The sequence below is a fragment of the Cucurbita moschata genome, unplaced genomic scaffold, assembly GCF_002738365.1.
Source record: "Cucurbita moschata cultivar Rifu unplaced genomic scaffold, Cmos_1.0 Cmo_Scf00047, whole genome shotgun sequence".
Taxonomy (NCBI): Eukaryota; Viridiplantae; Streptophyta; class Magnoliopsida; order Cucurbitales; family Cucurbitaceae; genus Cucurbita; species Cucurbita moschata.
This window is the reverse complement of record NW_019268563.1, coordinates 577,848-595,981: the sequence shown is the minus strand read 5'-3', so window position 1 is coordinate 595,981 and position 18,134 is coordinate 577,848. Positions and strand designations below refer to the sequence as shown.

Genomic DNA, 18,134 nt, shown 5'->3' with positions numbered 1-18,134 from the left:
TTTTTCATAAAACTTGTGCAAAATCCCTCTAATATCACCATGCTAAAAATTCAGAACTTAATTCCAAGAAAAACTCTAAAATTTGAAGGATAACTAGAATCAAGAACCCGAAAATCATAGCTTCCGTCTTTTCTCGATTCTTGACAAGATTGAGTGATTCAAAAGCCTAGAATGGTTCTCTCAAGGCTACTGAGCAATTCTTGTAAAAAAACTTCTGTGCAATTTCGATTCCAACTGGATGTTTGGAGCGGATTTCAACTTTTTCTCTCTAACTCTATCTCAAAAACCCTAAATCCCAATTTCCTTTCTCTATCTCTTTTCCTTTTCTTTATTTCTTTTGCTTCATCATTGACCATCTATCTAATTAAGGCCAATGCAAACCCCTAATTAGAAAAGGGGCCAGAATTATGTGCGTGGTAGAAAATTTGAATGAGTTGAGTGTTAAAAATCACGACCCTCCACAGTGGTATTATTTATTATCCACATTGAGATAAACTTTTGTGCCTTTGTTTTTTGTTTCCCCAAAAGGCTTCGTACCGATGAAAATGTATTAGCGGATTTCAATTTTCTCTCTAGCACTATCTCAAAAACCCTAAATCCCCATTTCCTTTCTCTATCTCTTTTCCTTTTCTTTCTTTCTTTTCCTTTATTATTGGCCATCTAATATTAAGAGTAATGCAAACCCCTAATTAAAAAAGGGGTTCACAATCACCCATTTACGCACTCAAGCTTGACTTTGACCGATTTTCTCAACTGTAAAAGGAAAAAATAAGTATTTAATTTCTTGTTGGACTCAAGTGTTGTAGAAAAACTGTATGGTAGAAAGTTTGAATAAGCTGAGTGTTAGAAATCACGACCCTCCACAATAGTATGATATTGTCCACTTTGAGATAAACTCTCATGGCTATGCTTTTAGTTTCCTCAAAATGCCTCATACCAATGAAGATGTATCTCTTTCTTATAAACGCATTATCATTCCCTAAATTAGCCAATGTGGAACTCTCTCCCAACAATCCTCCCCTCGAACAAAGTATACTATAGAGCCTCCCTTGAGGCTATGGAGCCCTCGAATAAAGTATACCCTTTGTTCCAACTTGAAGATTCTATTGACTCTGATACCATGTTAGGAATAACACTCCACAGTACAATATTATCCACTTTAAGCATAAGCTCTCATGATTTTACTTTTGATTTTTCCAAAAAACCTCGTACCAATCAAGATGTATTCCTTGCACATACCCATGATCATTCCCTAATTAGCCAACGTGGGATTCTCTCCCAACACTTGAGTGTCATAGTCGTACATATTCAACTGTACGACGTCGTGATCTTGACATGTTCAAGACAAGTCTTGAGGGGAACCTAAATCTCATATACGTAAAACATGTTAAACATACTCATAAACCACGTTAATCATGCTGGTACTATAACTCAAAAATGGTGTGTGGAAAAATTGAACGGAGAAGGAGAGGACAAGCTATGGGTTTGGCTTGAAACAGAATGTGTCTTGTCTTAATTATTTTGTCGGAAAATTATTGGGTGAATTATTTTTTTAATTTGGAGCAATGAACTAAAAAGAGTACATTACTATTTTTTTTTTCATTATTTTAAAGAGTGAACTGATAATAAAATAATATAGGAAATAATGTTACACACAAATATGGAAACTTATCTAATGAAAAATAACTAATTAATTGCTTAAAGTAAATCACAATTATTATATAAAAAAATAATAATAATATAGGAGAACAAAATAGAGTTTGGATGATCTATATATGTTAGGCTATTTCTCCTAAGAATTACTTCAATAAATCAACCCATAAACTCTTTATTCTACTTTGTCAATGGCTCTTCATCAACTTCTTACTCCTTTTATGATGGACCCTTCCATCAAACGAGTCTCTTCTTATCTTAATCCTTCATTTGTTCCTCCTACTGTTAAAGTAAACGCATCTGTAAAAATATCAAATCAAACTATTGTACGACGGTCTGGAAATTACAAACCTCCTGTTTGGAAACATGAATTCATTGAATCATTAAAGAGTGAATTCAAGGTATGAATCATAGATATCTTTAAATTTATTATTTCCTTTATCTATTTATGTTTAATTTTGAAAAGAGTTGATTGTTACTTGTGGATTTGAATGTGGTTTTTAGGGAGAAATGTTTGTTCAACGTTTCGATGAATTAAAGGAAGAGGTTGGTATGATCATTAACCAAATGATAGACGATCCTTTAAAGCAACTCGAGCTCATTGATACTTTACAACGACTTGGAATCTCATATCGTTTTCAAAAGGAGATTAAAGATGTGTTGAAAAGAACATACGAGAAGAGTTGTAAAAGTGATGATTGGAAAAAGAATAATTTGTATGCAACATCACTTGAATTTAGACTCTTGAGACAACATGGATTCAATGTTTCACAAGGTATTAACTTTCTTTAAAAACTAAGTACTATTTGTTATGAAATGGTGTAGGATTATACTTTGAAAGTTTTCACTCGGATGGAAGAAAATAAGATTGGTAACAATTTTTATGTCAATGTTATATCGAAAGACGTGAAAATGTTAACATGACAATTTTTTCGATTTAGACAATACATATTTATTAATTCAACAACTTTTAATTTTAATGACAGAGGTTTTCAATAACTTCAAGGATGAGACGAAGAACTTTAGCACAGAACTATATTAGGATTTGAATGAAACATTATCATTGTATGAAGCTTCATTCTTAAGTATAGTAGGTGAGAACATTTTAGAAACAGCAAAACATTTTACAATAAACTATTTGGAACAGTACATGAGATCATGCAAGGATGAATATGAAGTATCCATTATTAGACATGCGTCGGAGCTTCCCTTACATTGGCGAATATCAAGATTGGATGCAAGATGGTTCATTGATATCTATGAGAGAAAAGTGGATATGAACCCTATTCTTCTCGAAATTGCTAAATTAGATTTTAATCGAGTTCAATCTATCCACCAAGAAGATCTGAAATATGCATCAAGGTATGACTACTGTAAACATATTTAGAATTTGTGGTGCTTTTTTCTATGAACTTTGTTTGAAATCATCCCTTTACTTTTTCTTTAAAATAATAGGATACTTTTATATTTTTAATCAGAAAAAAGATATTTTAAACCGATTATGTCGTAGTAAATTACATTAATCTTTAGCTAACTTAACACACATTCTTATATATACGAATTAGGTGGTGGAGGAGTACTGGATTTAGCGAAAAGTTGAGCTTTGCAAGAAATAGATTGATGGAAAATTTCTTTTGGGCAGTGGGTATTGGATTTGAACCAGAGCTCTCATATTTTAGAAAAATGTCCACAAAAATTCTTGCATTATCAACAACGATAGATGATGTTTATGGCACATTGGATGAACTCGAGCTCTTTACCGAAGCTATAGAAAGGTTAGCAATCGATAAATCATTAATTTATTTAATTGATGATTCTAAAGAAAACGTTAGAAAATATTTCTTTGTTCTCAAAACTTCACTAAAATAACAATTTAGTTCATAAATTTTAATTGAAAATAATTTAGTTATTAAAATATATAAACCTAGGAATCTTAAAATGGTTGTGAGAATGTTATAATTTATACCGGTTTTAATCTCAAAATATATAAATATTTAACTATCTTCTAAATTATAATTTTAGGTGGAATGTTGATGCAATAGACCAGCTTCCCGACTATATGAAAATATGTTATCTTGGTCTCCACAATTCTATAAACGAGACGACTTTTGATGCATTAAGAGACAAAAGAATTAATGTGATCCAATACCTTAAGAATATGGTATGAATTTGATTTAAATACTTTTCTAACTTTACATCAAAATTATTATGTAATTCATTTTATAACGAATTTAAGTTTACAGTGGATAAATTTTTGCAAATCTCTTTTGTTGGAGGCTAAATGGTATCACACCGGCTATAAACCAACATTGGAAGAATATCTAGACAGGATTTCAATAGGGGGACCAGTAATGTTAGTTCATGCATATGTTTTTATGACATCTCCAACGTTCGAGAACATGGAGAGCTTGAAAAAACATGATATAATTCGATGGTCTTCTACAATTTTGCGACTTGCTGACGATCTAGGAACATCAATGGTATGAAAACAATATCTTATTATCTTTTTTAAAAGCAATAAAAAGCTAAGTATACTAATAAATAAGACTTTTCCACGAATGAAATTCAATATAAATTGCTCAATTTAACATTTTAACACTTCTCCTAACTAACATAATTCTATGATTTAAATTTTATCTAGGAAGAATTAGAAAGAGGCGATGTTCTGAAATCAATACAATGTTATATGAAGGACACAGGAGCATTAGATAATAATGCTCGTGAACATATAAAACATTTGATTGATGAAACATGGAAGAAGTTAAATATGATTGAGGTCGAGAATTCTATTTTTCTTCAAGTGTTGATTGAGAGAGCTAAAAATATTGCTAGAATAGCTCAATGCATGTATCAATTTGGAGACGGACATGGCATAGGCAACAACGAAACAAATGCTAATGTAATGTTTCTATTTGTTCGACCCATTTCAATTCACCCATATGGTGAATAATGGCCAAAGGTTAATTAAGTAAATTCATTAGAATTTACACAAGGTAAAATTATGTATTAAGACATATGCTCTTACTCCACAATAAAACAGTTCCAGCCAAAACACCCACGGAAAGGCCACTACACCTTCGGCTTGGGGCCCCACAACTCGAAAAGTGGGATCCCCTCTGATGATCGGACATCACTCCAATCTGAGTGGGATGGTGTAAGGAGTGATGCTTTCTTTGGTGTGAGTTTGTGTAAGTGTGTGTGCTCCCTCCCTCCGGCGGGTGGTGTGAGTTTGTGTAAGTGTGTGTGCTCCCTCCCTCCGGCGGGTGGTGTGAGTTTGTGTAAGTGTGTATGCTCCCTCCCTCCGGCGGGTGGTGCCGATCCCGAGTTACGGGTTTCCGTCCGGCGGGCCCGGGTTTCCGTGGCGGCGAACGTGGTTGTCTTTTAAACTTCCATTTTGAAGAAAAAATAAATTTTTTTTAACTCATCCATCTAAAATTTACCTCTTTTATTGTCAATTTATATAGTTTTTATTTCTTTTCATTTTAAAATTACAAGAAATCAATTCTGGATAGAAAAATGTCAACATTTGAGTGAAAAATATTTAAGAAGGTTTTTTTTTGTTCGAAAAAAAAATTAAATTATACGAAGTTAGCAGGCATTTACCCTTTATTTTTATTATATGTAATATATTAAATATTAAGTGTTTGTATGAGCTAGAAACGGCGTTATAAAAAATTAATTAGTTTAACTCTCTAGTTAATAATTTTTTTATTCATTAATTATACATCACTTCACTTAAATTTAAGAATTCCCCTCTTATGTACTATAAGATAAGTTGTGTCCATTGAAATGTCACACCCCAAATTTTAAAGGGTCGAAATACCAAATGTGACTCAGATTATGCAATGCATGACTCACAAATGAAGTATATAAGACATGTACATTAAAAAAAAATGGGGAATGGGGGTAGGGATATATAGTGTATAAGGACATGTGAACTACAACACTCGTGGACTCGACAAATACTCAGGGTCGACATTCCTTTGTGATAGTTGAGCTTCCAAACACCCCTTCGCCTTGTCCATCTTCAGCATGGATCTGAAAAACGGAAAGTAGAATGGTGAGTATATAACAATATAACAGGTAAGAAACCTACTTGTAGGCTCTCATTGCATCCTTTACCTGAACAAATAACCATGGTTTATTTATAGGCTTTAGGTTCATCGATGTTGTTGTACATAGACCTTGTATCTCTTTAGGGCTTTGCAACAATGTTCAGTAACTGGAGTTAAGGCGTTACTTCAAGAACACTCTCAAAATCTGGTGGGAACAACATGGTGAGTACTAGCCTGCTCGTCATCCATGGAAGATAGCAGACAAACCTGTCCCATAGGCCATGGAGTCGCCCAATGTCAAGGGTGCTACCCCCTGTGTACCAACTCTACTTACTATTCGCATGATCAACATCTCCCATAGGTTGGATCCTTTGTGCAAGGTAGCCTAGTAAAAACATTCTTGCTCAAGTCACACAACCGTAACCAACCTAACGCCTAGCTCAATGATACCAAATCAGAGTGAAAATAAGTGTGGAGGCTCCTCAACGTCATACCGTCTAGTACCAACCTACGTGGTAACTTTATTCCCTCTAAGGTTAACAAGGTGGTTGTGTAACAACCCTAAATTTTCTACTTAATCTAAGGTTGCTTGTGTATGCATGTCATGAACATCTAATGCAAAATTACTTCATTTAAACTTTCATAAAACATAAATTTTATCTTGAAACACAGCCATGAACTTTCGTGTTTGAAAATATCTTTAAAACGATACAAAAAATGACTAAATAAAATAAATGAACGATTAAGTTAAAAACATCTTATTCTAGCCTTAGTCTAGGAAAAATAAATGCGACTACCCTATGAATGTGCCTTGTCTCGAGCTGCGATGTCATCGTTAGCTGTACATAAATGTCTTGCCTTTACCTGAAATAGAAGTAACACGTGGCTTGATTATTTTAAGAAATACTCAGTAAGTGATCTCACTATTGAGGTTAAATGCAAACACATACAATTTTATGAATGGGACCTATCATAATGGTCTATTTTCCTATGGCGGATATATTAACGGACAATTGAGATGTGTACATAATTTTCCTACACACGTTCCACACGTTCGAGTATGAACCCACCAGTCGATTCGCACACCTACTGAGCCCACTTTCTAGTTGGGCGAGCATTCTCTGGGAGTTGTTGATGTCAGTTACCCATTAGGAATAGCGACCACCACAGCAACATTATGATAAACATAATGAACGATCTCCTGCCTAGTGGTGTACGTATCCGTACTATCGTGAAGGAATAGAGGTATCCCCCAATGCATGAACGCACAATAATGCATGAGGTCCTAACATTTTTCCATTTTCATTATTATTTAATACAACCCCACTAGCGTCTTCCTTCATATCATATCATTCATGCGTATGTCGGGGTTGTATTTTATGCTAGTACTTCGTTTTGCATGCCATTCACATCATATCAATCACATTTACATACATATATTATATCCTAACATTCCCATATTTCCAGATATAACAGTTCTCATCATGTACATATTATACCTAATATGTTGTATCACAATATATCATATTGTAAACATATCATTTTATAACATTTACCATAGCATAACATATTATTGTTTCGTTTTCCTATCGTATCACACTATATATATATATATTAGTTAAGATATTCTAGGAGGTGCGAACCACTTTTTTTTAGTTGTTATTTTTAATTAATTAACTTATTTTTGCTTTATTTTTTTTAACGGTTGTTAAAAGTAATGTCCTTGCATAGGACGGATCCACTGTATAGGTTAATCTAACCAAATTCTCTCTTAGATCATACATTCGTAAGTAATCGGCCTTACGCCTAGCTCAACAGTGTTGTACCAGAGTGAAAAAGGAGGTGGAAGCTCCGCATACATTACATTGGCTGCTGTCATCTTACAGATTACATTTATTTTTCTTTAGGGTTGTCGTGGTTGACTTTTAGGTCTCTAGGAGCGTCTAAGCAGTTTAAATTTCATCTCACGTTTCCAAAACGTTTGAGGTTAGCTCTTCAAACCTAACAAGTCTCTTGGTGCACAGAGGTCTAAACCAATAATCGTTGACGATCTTCGATGCAAGGTCTACTGAAAAAGTATTAGCTTGGGTCAATATATAAACCACTCTAGTTATAGTGCTCTAATCTTAGTTGAGTTTTCTTATGCATGTTTTGTTAGGGAGATATTTTTATCAATCACCTAAGCACGCATTTCATAACATAAACTTCACCTCAGTCATAGGTTGGAGCCATTGGATTCATAGTGAGGTCTAACTTAACACGACTGCTCGACTTTTACTCCTCCCGTCTTTCTCCTCTAACCATTGCTCACGATCTTAAGGTGCTCAGTTTACTGAAAGTGTCCTAACTTAGATCATTGTAACACCGAAGTCCGTGAGAACATGGTTAAAAAATCTCAAAACTTGAAGACAAAATATTAAAGAATATAGTAAAAAAAAAAAAAGAAAAAGAAAAAAAAGAGGGCCAAAGTCACCTTAGGATATTGTGTTATGTGCAGTTATAATGAGATTAGTGATGAATGTTGATCTATATGCTTTTCGCTGACTTAGAAAGAAAGATGGATTATTGTGTTATGTGCACCTTAGGATAGTTCGAGATAGTTAGAGGGTCTAGATTGTAGTGCTCCTACACTAAACAAGCATCATAATTAATTATTTAATTTTTAATAATAATTTTGATTATTTTATTTACAATTTAATATTATTCATTGAATGAAAAATCTAAGGTTATTCGTGTAATCTTGAATAATATGTGGTTGTCATATTGGACAATCACGTTTAATAACCCAAAGGATCTTTAGTATATGGATAAGATTGAGTGTCTTATATTGATAACACTATTGATACGACCCACCTTATAATTGTTACTAATGATTTAATTTAAACGGTTCATCTTTTAAATACTCCCTTTATCTTTTAAAGTTCGAACTATTTTGCATTTCAGAGGCTGAATTCTTCGATGATAAAAGAGAAAAATCTTAAAAAAAAACTGAAAGAGCTCAAGAAGAATATAAAAGAAAATAGTGAAAATTGGAAAATTGAGTCAAAGTCAACCCTCGGGGTAAGTTGGTCCTTAGACTCTTTCCTAATTAGGAGTTTCCATTAGCCTTAATTCTATTGCCAATTGTAAGGAGCAGGTGACTAGATGATGGACAATTTTTTTTTGCAAAATAAAACGAAAAGAATTTAAAACATAATATACATTATATTTATACTATATCAAAATATAAAGTTCATACATAAATAGTTAAAATACACCATACTAGTTAATGTTGAGGATTATTGGGAGTGAGTCCCACATTGATTAATTTAGTGGAAGATCATGGGTTTATAAGTGAGGAATAAGCCTTAGGGGAGGCTTATAGTGTGCTTTCGAGGAGAGGATTGTTGAGGATTATTGGGAGTGAGTCCGAGGGGAGGATTGTTGAGGATCATTGGGAGTGAGTCCCATATTGGTTAATTTAGTGGAAGATCATGGGTTTATAGGTGAGAAATACTAATTCCATTGTAATGAGGCCTTTTTGGGAGCCAAAAACAAAGCCATGAGAGCAGAGCTTATGCTCAAAGTGAACAATATCGGAGAGTCGTGATTCCTAACATTTAAAACATAAAATAAGGAACGAACACACAAGATTTAAAACAAAAGGGTGTGGAGGAAGGCGGGTGAGGCTTGTCCAGAGTTTGGCCAACTCATTGTTTACCTGGAAAACATGGAATGAGTACAAAGTAGCATACTTGTAAGCTTTTAATCGTGCCCAGTGATATGCTAGGGTACCATAGTCTTTCTTGTCTTGTTCTAGTTCTTGTTATATCTACTTAGGCCATTTAATTCTTGTTCTTGATTTGTGAGTTCTTATCATGATCTATCGTGAGGACCTTGATCTTTTTTCTGTTCTAAGGGCCTTAGTAGTATGATTCTTGGTTATTGTCTTTAGGGCTTGAATCTTGATCCACATTCTAGTTCTAGTCTTTGATGTTGTCTTATTCTTGGTTACTTTCTAAGTTCTTGTTCGGTTCTTAGTTCATTTTCCAAGACACTCCCCTTAGGATTTAAAACACCACCCATGAACCTGACAACCCGTGTACAAGACTTCATATTTTCCAAGCAACACAGTCTAAACATTAGGTTTTAATTTCAACCGTTGGATCTAACAAATGTGGAGTCTTGTTAAACATATTCAAATTTCAGCTCAATCCAACCGTTGGATGTGAAGATACCTAAATTTCAGTTCAATCTAACGGTTGGATGCGAAGATACCGATGATTTCTTAAGGATGCACGGTTCAGAATTTTTAAATTCCTTCCATATAAGAAATTAAAATTTTGGAAAGATCCTTACAAATTAGAAAAATGACTTATTTTACCCAAATAAAATTTTGAAAATCTTCTTCTTCCTTTCTAATTCTTTTCCAAATTACTGTTAAGATATAAAAGTGACTTGCTCAACACCTTTTCTTTTTCTAAATCCAATAATTCATTTCCTTGGAGCCTTTAGGTCTTTATAGGTTACTTATTCTTATTGAAGATGATTACCTTCACTTTAGGGTGTTATACGAGTGATGAAGAAAAAGAAAGAAAGAAAAAATAAATTGGAATTTAGAGCTCTCGATAAAGAGTCCGAGACAGAAAGTTAGAATCCGCTTCAAACAGCCGTTTAGAGTTGGAACTTCAGCAGGATTTCTTTGCAAGAAATGTTCAAGGACATCAGAGGTATTTTGAGCTTTTAAATCACTCAATTTCGTATAGTTTTTAAGATCTTTATTTCAATTTTCTTTCAAATCTGGGAGGAGTTTTTGGAATTACCTCTTGAATTTTTAGTATGTTGATATTTGAGAGATTTTGCACATGTTTTATGAAGGAAGTCGACGTTGCATTATAAATTCGATAGGGGTCGCTTACTAAGTATTTTTAAATATTCAAGCCACGTGCTACTATACTTTTCAGGTAAAGGCAAGACACATCTGTAAAGCTGACGGTGGTATCGCAAACCGCGGAACTATGGCAATTCGCATTTAATTTTAGTAGACTATAGGTTAGTATAGGTTAATTGAATTTCCATTTAGTAGCATCGTTTTTATTGTTTATTTCGTTTTATTTCTTTTGTATTACTTTTATTAAAAAACAGTAAGCACGCAAAGTTAAAGATTAAATTTATTATAGAGTTAATTCCGTATTAAATATTTATAATAAGTGTATGTTAGTGACCTTAGGTTCATTACCCGTCCACACACTATTCAAAATTATTAGTGTAGTAGTTAAGGTTCTCTTTGAAGAAAGAAACGTATAAGCAATAACCACGACATATTAAATAAGGCATGTGAAACATACTTAAATTGACATAATTGAGCAAGAGGAGAGGATAACCTATGTGCTGGGGAGGACAGCCTATGTGTGGGGGAAAATTTTGGTTTTGGAAGAGATGTGACACAAGCAACGGGTTGGCTTCAAATCTCATGTATTTCGACCATTTACAAAATTAATATTAGAGAATAAAGCCATCTTTGGATCACTATATATATTAGGCTACCTCTCATGAGAACTAAATCAACCAACAAACTCTTCATTCCGTCTATTTTGAACACAATTCTTCATTTATTTGTCCTACTGCTAAAATGAATAGCGTTGCAAGAGTATCAAATCAAACCATTGTACGACGGTCTGGAAATTACAAGCCTCCTATTTGGAAACATGAGTACATTGAATCATTAAACAGTGAATTTAAGGTATGAATGATATAACTCTTTAAAATTGTTGTTTATTTTGCTTATTTACATTTAATGTTAAAAAGAGATAACAATTACTTGTGGATATGTATGTTGCGTTTAGGGAGAAATATATGTAGAACGCTTCAATAAACTAAAGGAAAAGGTAGATGTGATGATAAACCAAATAATAGATGATCCTCTAAAGCAACTCGAGCTGATTGATACTTTACAACGACTTGGAGTCTCATACCATTTTGAGAATGAAATAAAAAATGTGTTGAAAAGAACACACCAGAATGGCAATGAAAGTGATGATTCAGAAAAGAACGATCTGTATGCAACATCACTTAAATTCAGACTTTTAAGACAACATGGTTTCAACGTTTCACACGGTAATACTTATTCTTCTTCTTATTATTATTATATTAATTAACAATAATTTAAATGAATTTGATTTTATTGTTATTTGTTTTTTAATTATTTAATCGATTTGAATATTGTAGAATGGAATAGCAATTCAGAAGATGTCAAATCTACTCCGTCAATATGAAACTTAATACTATTATATGTTGGGTCAGACAGTGCATATTTGTTAATTTAACAACTTTTTTTTATATTACAATGATAGAGGTTTTCCACAACTTCAAGGATGAGACCATGAACTTTAGCACAAGACTGTATCAAGATTTAAATGGAATGCTATCATTGTATGAAGCTTCGTTCTTACGTATAGAAGGTGAGAACATTTTAGAGGCAGCAAAACATTTTACAATAAACTATTTGGAAAAGTACATGAGATCGTGCAAAGATGAATATGAAGCATCCATTATTAGACATGCGTTGGAGCTTCCCTTACATTGGCGAATATCAAGATTGGATACAAGATGGTTCATTAATATCTACGAGAGAAAAGTGGATATGAACCCTATTCTTCTCGAAATTGCTAAATTAGATTTCAATCGAGTGCAATCTATCCACCAAGAAGATTTAAAATATGTATCAAGGTATGGCTATTAGAAACCTATTTAGAGCATTAAATTACATTAATACTTTTGCTAACTAAACATACAAATTAGGTGGTGGGGGAGCACTGGATTTAGCGAAAAGTTGAGCTTTGCAAGGGATAGATTGATGGAAAATTTCTTTTGGTCCGTGGGTATAGGATTTGAACCTGAGCTCTCATATTTTAGAAGAATGTGTACAAAAGTTGGTGCAATAACAACGACAATAGATGACATTTATGATATATATGGCACATTAAATGAACTCCAGCTCTTTACCGAAGCTGTAGAGAGGTTAGCAATCATTTGTTTACTTGATGATTTTAAAGAAAACTTTAGAAACTATTCTTTTGATCTCTTAACTAGATGAAAGTAACAATTTAGTTTAAATTTTAATAATAAATTAGTTCTTAAAATTTTAAAAATTAAATAAAATATTATTAAAATATATGATGTCTTATATTCTATAACAGTTTTAATTGGAAATTATATAAATATTTAACTCTCTTTTTCATTATGATTCTAGGTGGGATGTTAATGCAGTGTCCTGACTATATGAAAATATGTTTGTTTAGTCTCTATAATTCTATAAATGAGATGGCTTTTGATGCACTAAGAGACAAAGGTACTAATGTGATCCAATATCTTAAAAAAACGGTAAGAATTTGATTATGATAAACTTTTTTAAGTTTTAAAATTGTAGTGTAATTTACTTTGTAGCAAATTAACTTTCCAGTGGGTAGATTTGTGCAAATCTTATATGTTGGAGGCTAAGTGGTATCACACCTGCTATAAACCAACCTTGGAAGAATATCTAGATAACGCGTGGATTTCAATAGGAGGATCGGTTATATTAGTTCATTCATATGTTTTCGTGACATCTCCAATACTCCAAGACATGGAGAGCTTGGAAGAACATATTGATATAATTCGTTATTCTTCCTTAATTTTGCGACTTGCGGATGATCTTGGAACATCAACGGTATGTGAACAATAAATCTTATTATCATTATTAAAAGTAAACATTTTTTTATTAAAATAATTAAAACCTATATATACGTCTTCGAATCAATGAAATTCTATATTGATTATTCAATTTAACATTTTGGAACATTTATTTATTAACACAATTTTAGGATGAATATTTTATTCAGGTTGAATTAGAAAGAGGTGATGTTCCAAAATCAATACAATGTTATATGAATGATACAGGAGCTTCAGAGAACAATGCTCGTGAACATATAAAGAGTTTGATTGATGAGACATGGAAAAAGTTAAATACGGTTGAGGTCGAGAATTCAATATTTCCTTATGTGCTCATCGAGATAGCTAAAAATCTTGCTAGAATGGGACAATGCATGTATCAATATGGAGATGGATATGGCACAGGGTGCCAAGAAATAAACGATGGTGTAATATCTCTACTTATTCAACACATTTCCATGCAACCCATCTGATGACGTATCTAAGGAAGTTGATACTGCCTTGTAATAAAGTACATTACTTTCTTTTAATGTACAACTAGTTCGGTCCAAGCTTTTCAAATATTAGGTTTAAGTGTATTTTGTGTTCCTTCATCGTAGTGCTATAATACAATAATATCGGTGTAATACACCAAAAACTAGTTCACTGAATGTTCAAACTCGTCCTTCAAAAATATATTATTCAATAATATTTAAAGTGTTCAAATTAAAATTTAATATCGTTGTTTAATTCTATGTAAAAGCAAAATCGATTCCACCGCTTTCGCTGCATGAATGAAGTGTTCGTTCCTAACAACTCTTTTGTTTGATACTTTCAAGGATTACAATGGGATTGCAATCAGTAATCAGATACATATAGCTAGTCGTATTGGATGACTTTATGTTCAAGAAGAAAGTCTGTTCCAAGTACTATGTCGAAGTCGTACATATGAACCACAATCAGATCCATTTCTCTTGACTTTCTTATAGGATTCAACCATGGGTAGAGCCTCTAAATTAACAACTTTCACTTTTCCAAAATCTTTCACCATCTTTAGTCTCAATTTGCAGGCCTCTTAGTTAGAGACGAAGTTGTGAAAAGCACCCGAGTCCACTAAGACGCCTTTACTTGGCTGAGAATTTATCATAGTATTAACAAACATCAACTCATTCTTGTACACTAGATCAACCACTACAACAAATCACCTTTTTTATAACTTTTGAAGATAGCATCTTTTAAAACATGCAATTTAAAAGAAAAGGCCAACACAAAATAAAATAAAAAAAAGATACCAAACAAAATAAAAGATGGAAGAGTAGATATATATATTTTTTAAATTGTAAGCTCTTTATTTACTCTCTTTCTTCTTCCCTTTTTTTTTCTCTTAATTTCCTATCTTCCCCTTGTGCTCCATTTTGTCATAATCTGCAGATTTGGAGCTATAACCAATGTATTTCATCTTTTTCTTCCATTTGTATTCTATTTTTGTCCAGCATCTGATGGCAACTTCGTCTTTGCTCTATTCTCAAGTCGCTGATCTGGGCCAAATATAAAAGCTCATAATCGAGGTTAGCATTCACATGCGTGTTTAATCTATTTAGCAGAGTTCAATATTTGTGCCCTGAAGGAGGAGTACACAGTACCCTACATTATAAAGCGAGAATGAGCAGAGTGGATTTGCATCAAGGTTTCTCATTTCTTAAACATTTGGATTGATACTTCTTCCTTTTCGTTCTAGGGTTTAAGGTTTCTCTATGTTTTGATGTTTGGTTCTCTATTTATGCCCCTTCATTTTCTCAATTAATTTGGAGATATGCTTTTGATTTCTAGCATTTTGATTAATTTAAAAGATTTAGTTAGATAAGGGGCGTAACTCTCATAGAATTTTGTTGTTTATTTTCCTTATAGAATTTGTTTCACTCACGGGCACCAACTTGGAGAGATAAGGCTCTGTTTCAACTTTGTGAGTTATGCTTGAGTAGATCTTCCATTTTGTGGGCATTGTTTTTCCCATGTTTGTTTCAATATATCAGCATATCATCCTTACAAATTGAAGTTCTAAAGTTATACTTTGACAAATTTAAACACTTTGATTCTTTAATTGGTCAAATTTGTCATCTTTTTCGCTTTCGTTTTTTGCTACTCGAGTGATGTTGTAATATTATGGAAGAACAAGAGGATGAACTCAAAGTACTAAAATGTACTGCTTCCTCCAATCAGAGGACGAAATTAAATTTGTATTATTTCTTACTGTACCATTTCATTTTAAAAGACTTCATTATTTAGTTATATCAATTATTTATTCATACCTCTAAATTTCAGGAATTTGGGGAGAAATGTGTTTGTATGATTAGATTGATTAATTGGAGTTTAAATATGTTTAACCTATAAACTCGGAATGCATGCATGATTAAAGCGATAACACTGAGGAGGGGAAGCACATGGTGCCCCCTAAAATGAAACTACACCTATTCATGAGGCTACAAAGCCTTCTATTTCCTTTCTTCCTTTTCTCCTTCTCATATTTGTTACCTTCATTGTTCTAGTAAAAAAAATCCAAATCTGGATGTTCAATTTTTTGAGTTTATAAAGATGTTTAATAATTTTCATGTGACTATTCCATTTGCAAATTCCTTCGTCAAGATACCAAGTAACTAGAACATTCTTGCAAACAAAAGGAAGTTTGAAGTTTATGAGATCGTGCAAAAGATTTTACTTTCCTATACTATTGTAATTCAATTTTCCTTAGGGCTTTGTGTGACGAGATCTTATTAACTTAATGCCCTACTCTGCGTATGATAAATTAGGGCTCAGGAAAGTAAAACTTGTAAGTATATCTCTATAGCTTGTAACCCGTTAGTATACAGACAACTCCTATTCTTGAAATGTCTCGGTCCTCTTCTTTTCTACCACTGGTTCAACTTTTGATTCATTCTCTCGTAGTACTAAGACTTTGAAGGCTTTGAGTTTTGAGATCCATAGCTTGTTAAGCCCGACATGATCTTGACATGGTGTTTTATTTTTCACCTCCCCATGGTCAAGTTCATTTGGGTTTTCTATTTTCGTATTCGATCGGGTTCTTTGACTAAAATCGAAGAGTTTCAATCTAACAAAATTAATGTCATGCAATTTTATGAACCATGGAAAATGGTAACCAACACTTGAAATTAAGTGTTTTCTTGAATCATATTGTTTCAAAAATTTGTGGACAAAAATGGTATTCTATAACATATAAAACGTACCTTCGAAACTTTTTTGATTTTTGATCGGTTTCTATGATTCAAAACTCTGATCTATACATGACAACCCCTTGAGCAACTTTTGTCATAGATGCTTTCTTGATTCTTGATCCGTTTCTATGATTCAAAACTCAAATCTATGGATAGCAACCCCTTCAAGCAAATTTTTGTAATGGATGCTTGGCCAAAAAGCGTCTCGATCTCACTGGATCTATGTTTGAAAACAGGTTTCTCAATTTTTTTCTCTCAAATCCCCAACCATTAATTTCTTTTTCATTTTTATTCTTATGTTTCCTTTTTCTCATTTCTTTTTGATTTTTTTGATTTTTTTTTTATTTTATAAATATTCAACTATCTTCTCAATTGTGATTTTAGGTTGAATGTTGATGCAATGGACCAACTTCCTGACTATATAAAAATATGTTTTCTTGGTATCCACAATTCTATAAATGAGATGACTTTTGATGCACTATGAGATAAAGGAATTAATGTGATCCAATTCCTTAAAAAAGCGGTAAGAATGTGATTATGATATTTTTTTAACTTTGCAAATTATTATGTAATTTACTTTATAAAAAATTTAATTTTACCGTATGTAGATTTGTGCAAATCTTATACGTTGGAGGCTAAGTGGTATCATACTAGCTATAAATCAACCTTAGAAGAATATCAAGACACTGCATGGATATCAATATCAGGATTAGTTATATTAGTTCATGCATATGTTTTCGTGACATCTCCAATGCTCGAAGACATGGAGAGCTTGGAAGAACATATTGATATAATTCGTTGTTCTTCCATAATTTTGTGACTTGCTAATGATCTTGGAACATCAAGCGTATGTGAACAATACATTTTGTTATCATCATTAAAAGCAAACATTTTTTTATTAAAATAAATAAACCTACGTATCCAAGTAGATAAGCATGTTCGAGTTGATAAAATTCCAGGTAGATTATTTAGTTTAACATTTTGGAACATTTATTTACTAGTCGACATTTGATTCACAATGAATTAGAGAGAGGCGATGTACCAAAATCAATACAATGTTATATGAATGATACAAGAGCTTCAGAGAATAATGCTCGTGAACATAAAAACAATTTGATTGATGAGACATGGAAAAGTTAAATACGGTTGAGATAAAGAATTCAAACCTTCCTCATGTATTCATCGAGATAGCTAAAAATCTTGCTAGAATGGGACAATGCATGTATCAATATGGAGATGGACATGGCATAGGGCGCCAAGAAATAAATGATGGTGTAATGTCTCTACTTATTCAAACAATTTTCATGCAACACATTTGATGACATATTAAAGGAAGTTGATACAGTTTTTTGCCAAAGCACATTTTTTTCTTTTGATGTACAACTAGTTCTCCCAAAAATTTTTAAAGACTAGTTATAAGTGTATTTTGTGTTCCTCCATCTTGGCGTTATATACAAAGATATCATAAAGATACACCACGAAAAATTTGTACAAGTATTTATTAAAAACCTGGTTCATCAAAGTACAT

At 32.7% G+C, this 18,134-nt stretch overlaps 3 pseudogenes; all 3 read left to right on the top strand.

The window, feature by feature from the left end:
• Window positions 1-1,818: 1,818 nt before the first annotated feature.
• LOC111434915 lies at window positions 1,819-4,603 on the top strand (annotated as a pseudogene).
• A 6,689-nt stretch (window positions 4,604-11,292) lies between these two features.
• On the top strand, window positions 11,293-13,927 carry LOC111434988 (annotated as a pseudogene).
• Window positions 13,928-16,828: 2,901 nt separating this feature from the next.
• LOC111434914 lies at window positions 16,829-17,925 on the top strand (annotated as a pseudogene).
• Window positions 17,926-18,134: the final 209 nt, after the last annotated feature.